The sequence below is a fragment of the Lycorma delicatula genome, chromosome 1 (genome assembly GCF_047948215.1).
Source record: "Lycorma delicatula isolate Av1 chromosome 1, ASM4794821v1, whole genome shotgun sequence".
NCBI lineage: Eukaryota > Metazoa > Arthropoda > Insecta > Hemiptera > Fulgoridae > Lycorma > Lycorma delicatula.
The window spans coordinates 96,859,576-96,869,285 of record NC_134455.1 but is presented as its reverse complement, the minus strand read 5'-3'; the positions used below and the strand labels follow the sequence as shown (position 1 = coordinate 96,869,285).

Sequence of the window (9,710 nt, the reverse complement as noted above, 5' to 3'; positions counted from 1 at the left end):
AGGCCTAACAACCACTTTAAACCGATTAAATCTTATGCCTATTAATGGAGGTGTGATTTTTTGGTCTTCAAAACCCCATTTTTTCCATCCCATGGGCCAATGATTGGTGATATCAAAAAACTTTACTTAGATAAGTTTTAGGCCCTTATCCAAAGAATAGTGGGAACATTAAACAAATTTGATATTTTACTTAACAAAGTTTCAGCGATATCTTGTTTTTTTTCTAAAAAGCCCCGCATTTCCACCCCCCGTGGTCCAATTTTGCCCAATAATGAACTCAAGATTTTGGGTTGTTGTATATTATGTATCAATTTGAAAGTGATTGGCGCAAAATTATCGTATGGCAGTTATTGTGTCCACAAGAAAGTGATATATATATTTAATATTATAATAAGACTTTCAGCCTCTGTAAAGTACAGAATTAAAAAAAAACTCTTACCATTAAATTTTTTTTTTTTTACTTCATCAAAATGCTCGCAGGCCCACCCATGAAAAATATCACCGAGGATGGGGCCTAAGCTCTAACCTCAGTGATATCTTCCATAAATTCTTAAACTGTTTACAATTTACACAATAACTCTATTAGCTTCTTACATTTTGTAAAAATAGTTTGTTTAAAATAAAAAAATTTTTAAAAAACTTTAAAAACATTTAAAATAAATTTAGAACAAATATTTGTTCAGACAAGAATGAAAAAACGTGCTTTGCGGAGGCTGAAAGAATATTATATTGTACATATAGTTATTTACATAAAGGGGAAGAAAAAGAAAACAGACTATAAAAAGTTTAACCTAAATAAATTATAAATATATACATATATATAAACTTCTGAAATGACTGTGGTTTTGGGGTCTGGGGATGTGAAACGTCAAAATTATCATATGTCAAAATTTTCCAGAAGTCAAATCATAGTACCCATAACAATAAGTAGCTGTGTTATGAAATCTATCTAAAAATGCCATTTGTTAATAAAAATTTAGTTACTTGGTTAGAAAGGTTGAAATCTCTCTTAAATACTTTATTTTCTCATACATGTGGGTTTTGGTTGGTATGCTTGGCATTTCTCCTGCCACCCCCCCATTCGGTCATCCTAAAGCATAAGACCGAATGTCTGTGCCACAAACGGCTACTAAGTCTCAAAACAGTTTAGCAACCAGTGTCCCAACTAGCTCCTACAGCAAACCTTATGAACTTTCAGTCGGCTGATTACACAGCCTTTATACTTAATACGGGGGATTACGACTGTAAGATAATATATATGCACCCTTGAGAAGCATAAACTTTGTCTTGGGCACAGAAATCCTTAAATTTTGAATGTCCATTCAGCCCTCTGCAGTTGACAAATCCACCTGACCTGCGCTTGTCTTCCAGCTGCAGTCGTGAGTTACCACGAAATAACAGGAGACAGTCATCAGCGAAAGCCTGGGCTGTGACCCATTCCGGGAATGTCAGTTCCAAAAAACTGTCGAATACCAGGTTCCACAGTAAGAGACCAAGAATGGATCCCCTGATGATGGACGTTTCCAAAACTAGGTGCACATCTTTAAACACAGCCATGCGATCAGACAAGCAGTCACATACTACGGCCTGCAGGGCTACAGGAACATTGCAGCATTCCAACTTATAGTCATAAAGGACAGAACTCCAACACAAGGAAGAAAATTCTGCCTCTATATCAATAAGAATTGCCGAAACTATTTACAGTCAGCGCTTTCCACCTCAGCAAGAGCATTTAAGATGCAATCCTCGGTGGCAACCCCTTCATGAAGCCACACTGAGCTCGATTTAGTAGAGAGTTCATATCAATGTTTTAAGAGCTGTTCCACAACTAGGCTTTCAAGCAACTTGCCGATTACCAGCAAAGGGCTGATGGGTCAATAACTGCTGACCTCACTTGGATCCTTTCCTGAATTTAAGAGCACCTTCACCAAAGCCACCTTCCAACAAGTCGGAAAGTAACCCCAGTTTAGGCACCCCGAGAACAGCCTGCCGAATGGCTCTCTTATGACAGACAGCAAATGACAGAAAATATCTGGGTCAAGTTGGCCAATCCCCAGTGCCTTTCTCAGTGTCATTTGAGAAACCACTCGGTCTATATCTACAGGTTCCACAGCTCTCATACAAGTGGGTGAAAAAATATACTAGAACAAAGTTTTGCTGTGATAAATTCAGAAAGCATAAAATTGCCTTATACATCCGCAATAGTGAGTGATGGGCAGCATGTACCATGATAATGAATGTTTTCTTTTCACTGTATTGTACAAAATTACAAAAACCTAGCTGGACACAATCAGGTTTTGCATACAGGCTGGGACTAAATCCCATCAAAGCTCTCTTTCATGCTTCAACAGATTGCAATTACAACCCAACTTTTTACAAAAAGGGAAAAAACGACCTTTTCAAATTATGTTAAAATCAGATCATATCAGAAAGCATTTTATACTCTCATGTATAAGATACATGTTATTAGCAAGAGGAGGTATTCAAAACATTTACATGCAATTTGTACAAGATACATGTTGCAAGAACTATCACTAAATGAAAAGTTAATGATAATCAGTTTCAAATTTTTAATCAGCAATATAAAATGTGATATTGACAAACCATTTATACAAAAAAAAATGTCGAAGCTTCGAGCTTGCCGCCTTGTCACTCTGAGTTATATCAACACCTTTTAAGAGAACGTTACATAATGAATGTGTGGTTGGATGCACATAAACAAATTCCTACTGATCTTGATCCCAAAGAAAATGTATGGATGCTCGACGATGAAAATTTTAATAAATTTAAATAGTTTGAAAGTCCTCAGTTGCCAGAGTCTGTCAGTCTGGGAAATTGTACTAAAGAGTGAATCTGATAACTATATCAGTGATTCTGAATTTGAAAGCGATGAATATGATGAAGGCTATGCGAAAGGTATTGTAACACTCTAAGCGATGATAACGATAACTCTGTATGCGACAAGGAAGTATGGCAATTCAAAAAATATATATATCTATGAATTTACAATAACATACTTTCAAAATAAAATTGCATACATAACAATAAAAATTGTTTCAATATTCCCCACTTTGTCAAAAATCTGTTTGTTTGTTGAACTATTAATTTAAGTTCATGGAATGTTGCTAACTAAATAGCTCATTATATACTATTTTCATATATAAATAATAAACAACACATAACATTTCCTTGAGCGAGTATTCTCTCGTAAAATGAGTATGTAAATAGGGCTCTAAACTATTGTTTAAGATATAAATTATTTACAAAATTAAATTTTTAAACATTAATAAACACATAAAGCATAAAAAAATGAATTTATGTTTAGTTATTTGTAACATACAGCACAAATCTGTGTGCTCCACACACATAGTGCATACATGTGCCCATGACAGTATAACTCTGTTTTACTGCCTTGCACACCAACCAAGCTATAGCCATTTTTACACATGTATTGTTAAATGTTACGAAACAATTGGTTCAATTGGCTGACACATCCAGTGAAATTACTTTGGCAGAAATTTTGGCCATCTTTATTCCTATATGCCAACCCCTTCACCCATTTAAAATCTTTGTCAGCCCTTTCAAACTTAGGTTTAGTACATTGTTAACTTTCATTGTACAAATTTTCAAGCTTCACATCGATGAATAGGATTTCCCAGAAAAATGGCACCTTTCGCCTGTCTTACCTGGTCCCTTTACCAACAAACTGTCAGCCTGCTGGGATCTGTAACATACATTAATAATGTATCAATTTCCAATAAATTTTGTCCTCCACAAAGATCAAAGAGCTTTTTCCGCTCTAGCTCTTGGACTATTTTTCTTCACTGTTTAAGCAAAAGAGTTCTTTTCTATGCAGATAAATACCTACATTTTTATTGCGTTATAAGATAATTTAGATGATTTGTTTACTTACAAATGAGATAGAGGAATTTTAAAAAATGCAGTGTTCAATCACAGAAACATGTGTATCATTTCTTTTTTTAACTAGTTGTCATATGTAAATTAGTTCTTCTCAACTGTTACTTTCAATATCAAGAACACACTATTATTCAGTTAATAACATAATCTAAAAAAGTGAACTTAAACATTTAATATAATGTAATATAAAATTAATATAAACATTCAGGTAAAATTGTAAAATATCTACACTTAAATACTATAAAATCACTAACTAACAATACAAAAACGAACATCTAATAATATTGAATATTGTATTATTGTGATAAATCCGGTAACTTTTTGCTGCAATGTATTAGCTAGCCTCTCAATACACACAAAGGCAAGATTCACACAGCAGGTTTCTATAAAACACTTAATTTAACAACATAACATAACCTAATTAATGGAACAACATGAAATTGACTAACTCAACTTTTTTTTTCTAAAAAAGAAATTCTTTAGATAAATATTTATATTAAAAAAATGAAAATACAAAACATGTATGGTAGGATTAGCACTTTAGAATAAAAGAACCAACCTATTAGTAAAATAAATATTGTTACCTACAATAACATTTAACTCTAGGCACATTAATACTGGAAGCAGAACTAAACAATATATTCTTACTACTCTAACCTAGCCCGGTAGAAAGCACATTGGTATGAGGGTTCTGTTCTGGCTACAAAATCACCTAACAATATAGAAAACAAAAATATATATATAGATAAGCAAGTCACTGCTTATATATTAAGTTCCCTTAATGGAAAGTTCCTAATAATGGCCTCTTCTTAATACCGGACACTTTTAGATTCCGTGGCAGTTTTATAGTGGTATTCATGGATAAAATATTTCTTAATAATGGAAGGACAATGAATTTTCCTATAACAACTGTTCAATCAGTTCTGAAAAATAGACAGCAAGAATAAAGATTTTCCAAGTTTTATTTTATACTCAATGCGTTTCCACCTAGACACTGATGTTATGATTTTAATCAATTTATCATCCAGCGTGATTCATTATCAGTTGCTGTGCAGATATATACTATACACTGAACATTTGTAATATTTTTGTCATAGTATAGTACTGTATTTTTTCTTGTACATTTTCTATAGGTATGTTTACTATACAGTTCAATTTTGTGAATTTTATAAAGATTGTTAGCATCATTAACAAAACTTAAAATATCTCAGAACTGCAAACACTTAACATTAAAAGAAAAAGTAGCAGTTACAAATGTCTACGAAAAAGAAAAACTCAGTGTGCATGATATTGCAAAACATTTTTAAGTCAGGAAAACCCAGATAAATGATATCTTAAAAAGCAAACTTGTATCAGTCATGGACTGAAAATGACAATCAGTTAAGCAAATGTGCATTTCCTAAAATGCGAGGCATAGCGGTTGACAATTTGACTTACAAGTGGTTTTGTAGGGCTCGTGCTAACGTTTTGACCACTGGAACTTTGATCATGATAAAGTCCTAGAAATTGCTAAAGAATTTGGTTACGATGAGTTTACAGCATCAGGGGGTTAGTTAGATAAATTCCCAATCAGACTTGTCATATAAAAATGCTTATGGTGATGCTGGTGCTGTAGATAAGAATTTGGTGTTTGAGTAGAAGGAAATTCTCTCCTAGTAGTTTATTTTATTGGTTTATTACAGTAGTACAGTATTTTCTTTTTTTATTCAAATATGAACTTAACAGGACACTGTTTTATTTTCAGAAACACAATAAAAAACTTGACTATACAGTCACATTAATTAGAAACTATTTTTTTTTTTTAAATTTTAATTAACATGAAATAAAAACACTGTTCTATTCAAATTGTTTGTTTTTCTGTACAATAACCAAACATAATACTATACTCACATTTTTCTGAATATGCAGACCCCTCTACATAACCAACAAATTATTGTTCCCAAGCCATGTCCAACAGTAGTGAAGTTTTACTGAATATGCATTTTGAAGAACTACAGCAGGCTGTCGAGCAAGTTAACATTATTTGCTTGCTTGACTCTCTCACAATGCAGGCTGCATTTACTACTCATCTATCTTATCTTATATACTGATCAATCTTTTCAACTCACTCAGTCGAACTAGAATAGAAATTACAAATCAATTTTTTAATTATTGCATTCATACATCTCAGTCTTCAAACTGATTCCATTTCAATACATAAATTGACAAAGCAAGTGAAGCACAGCAAAAGCAAGAAAGATTCAATGCTAATACAATTTTTCAAAACTATAACCACAAATGCAAATGTTTTCAATTAGTAAAATGTAACACATTATAACATAAAGCAGACAGAATAACATAAAACATTATTACACCTGTTTTGAAACACATTGTATGGGTTTTTTATGGAAATATTTCCATTTAGATATATTATTTTTGAGCCAGTCTCAAAACTAACCAAAATGAATTAGTAAAACTGAAAATAAGATACACACTGTAGGAATAAACTATAATCTAGTAGCAACACATACTAAACAATTACATTAAATGGTCTTATCTGCATCTCTTAAGCAGAAACCAATAACATCCTGGATTGCAGTCTTGTATGAATTTGTTCACATTCCCTAGTCTTTACCACATGTGTATGTACAAGAAATTGTGTTAATACCTGGTGAAATATTTGTTTAATCAGAATTCACATTATTCAGATGCAACGCATTGTATGAATAACACAATTTTCAAAGTAAACACAAATAAAAAATAGTAAATATTGAAATGAAAGCTGAAAGTTTAAAAAACCTAAAATTTAACGTATACATAACTCATCAGTGGGTAAATTTTATATTAATACAAAAGATTATCAATTATGGGTAAGAAAAAACTAAAATATCCATAATTACATTAATGATAGAAAAAACCTGCTCATATCTTAACACAATTGCAAAAACTTTGAAAAACGTCACGTCGCAACCAGCACTAACCTTCAAGAACATACGAGTAGGTCACATAAAATGATAAAAAATAACTCTGCAAGTTAATATGAATTAAATACTCCATTATTATGACGCCTTCAACAGATGTCCTCTTACATCATGTAACTGGCTCAACAAGTTTAACACCTACCCAGCATACGCCATGCTTGTAACCGATTGCACAGCGTAATGGGAAGAATCGTGATGAGTCGTTCCTTCGATTCGATTCTTTTTAGTGTATGAACGAATCGAGAATCGGTTTGCAGGATAAACCGATTGGTTTTACGAATCTTAATGAATTGGATAGGCAACAGGAAACCAAATCTTTTTCAATAATATTCGATTCGTAGCAATCTTATGCATAGCTTGTAGCGGGGGATCCTCCTACCATACCAAATTCTATCTTGCGTTTGTTTTATTTTTTTATTTATTTATTGTTTTCCACAGGTGTCGCATAACTTATTACATCACCATCACTATTGTTTATTGAACATTCGGCAAATTTATTACGTCTGATTATAAAATATTTTCATTAACTGTGCTATTTAACAGAGTTAATATAAAACAATTAAATTTTATCTGTAAGCCCCATAAAACAGTTTTATGTTTTATTATTAACTACAGCGAAATATATTTTTTTTTTTATTTCGACTCGTTAAAAGTATTTATATATTTTTTTCTTGTTAACCTTCGGAAGCACAGTCAGGAATTACTTCAGAATAAAGGTGAATAAGGGTGATATGTAAGAGTGTAAATGAAGTGTAGTCTTGCGCAGTCTCAAGTCAATCAGTTCTGAAATGTGTGGTTAATTGAAACTCAACCACCAAAGAACACCGGTATCCACGATCTAGTATTCAAATCCGTATAAAAGTAACTGCCTTTACTAGGACTTGAACTATAGAACTCTCGACTTCGAAATCAGCTGATTTGCGTAAACGCGTTCAACACTAGACGAACCCGGTGGGTAAAAGTATTTGTAATTAGAAACTTTAACTTAAACTAATTTATCTAAAGCTACAAATGATAAAATGAATATTTTAAAATAATATAGCTTGTTCCGTACCTTATTTTTGAGCGAGCCATTGATTCCGTCTTCTTTATTTTATCACATAGATGTTATGATTTTACATTTACTTGATGTTTTTACTAATACGCGCACAATTGCTTACATAGACACACAAAAACATTTTGTTTTTTTTTAAATTTTTGGTTCTATTATCACAAAAAAATAATGAAAAATAATAATAAAAATTAAGCAAAATAAATAATTAGTTAATACCTTTCAAATAAACTTTATAGTATTTTACATATTTACATGTAAAAATATAATTTTTTCGAAATTCTTTGATGTAAGTCTATTTCGCCTTTATGTTATTAACTATCCTGCTTTTGTAAAAATTCATTCACAGGAAACAGAGGTTGCAGGAATGTAAAGTCTTGTTTGCATTATTTTGAATAATCTTTGATAAATTAACCGCTTTCTTTCCACCAAGATACAGGATTTTGTGTTCTTGAGAAGAGCGGTTCATTTATATATTTATCTAGCTCTAAAATTCCTGCTACTGTTGGGTTTGAATTAGTTAAAATTGGCGTTACTTTTTTATCAAAATCTTCCCATGCAGTTGAAATGGAGGATTCAATATATCTTGTTTGGTTTCAAACCTATCACCTTATTCGATCTGAATACTTCGAACTTTCTGTGAAAGTTTTGTGTAAGCATTTTGGTTAGATGCTTCATCTTTAAAGCCTTGTTTTTTAAACTGACAATCTAATAGCATGCTTTTTGGCAAAATATTGTTATTTTCAACATCCTTAAATCTATGTTGCTGTTGGTCTCACATCTTGCTACATACTTTAACAATTTCAGAATTTTGAGTAGAACATTTAATCTTAAGTACATGTCTAATCATCGCTTGTGCCAATAAACAGATTTTTGAAATAGTGACAGTTTTTTGAGAAATTTTTCAATAGTTATCTTTTCAAACATTTTCAATAATTTGCACATTTCAGCTACAACTGTCCACTGATCAAATGTAATATTATTTAGCATAGGATTCACCAAAGTGATAGTCAAAATTAGTGGTTCTTTTGTTTCTAATAATCTATTAAACATGTGCAGGATTGAGTTCCATTGGGTAGGCACTTCCTGTTTTAATTTTAATTCTTTAAAATTCATTTGTTACTGCATGTTTTGCAGTTTGGAGGCAGCATGACAACTTTGTATAAAAAATTTGACAACTGCCTTCAATTTTACCACAATTGTTTTTACTTCTGACACTGCTGCTTGGACAATTAAATTAATTGTATGTGCTAAGCAAGGAATATGGCGTAGCTGACATTTGCGAATAGCAGCTTTTAAATTTGCTGCATTATCACTAACAACTGCTACTATTTTGTCAGTAATAGCCCATTCAGTGAATTTACCTTGTAATTCAATATCAATGTTTTCAGCTGTATGTTGACTACAGATTTCCATACAAGTAAGTAATTGGGTTTTTAAATTACAATCATGGTCAATGAAATGGATAGTTATGGCCATATAATTATTATTTGAAACTGATGTCCAACTGTCAGTAATTATTGCGTATGCTTCTATATTATATAATGACTTATGAATCTCACAAGAAATTCTATAATATAATTGTGGAATTAAACTAGTTGTAATTGTTTTCCAACAAGGAAGTGAATACCCAGGGATTAACATCTGAACAAACTTCTTGAATTCTTCATCCTCGAGTGAAATAGGTTGATATTCTTTAGTTATTAACCTAATTAATTGAATATCTAATGCTCGGTTTTTACTTTGAGAGACAGGTTTTGTAACAAAGTTAGTAAGAGACA

General features: G+C 31.8%; 1 long non-coding RNA gene across 1 annotated transcript; it reads right to left on the bottom strand.

The window, feature by feature from the left end:
• Positions 1-2,555: 2,555 nt before the first annotated feature.
• Positions 2,556-7,048, bottom strand: LOC142318148 (uncharacterized). Its single transcript, XR_012754830.1, has 3 exons — positions 6,879-7,048; positions 5,809-6,035; positions 2,556-3,724 (listed from the first exon to the last, which is right to left on the bottom strand). It is a non-coding gene; the product is annotated as an uncharacterized LOC142318148 (long non-coding RNA).
• Positions 7,049-9,710: the final 2,662 nt, after the last annotated feature.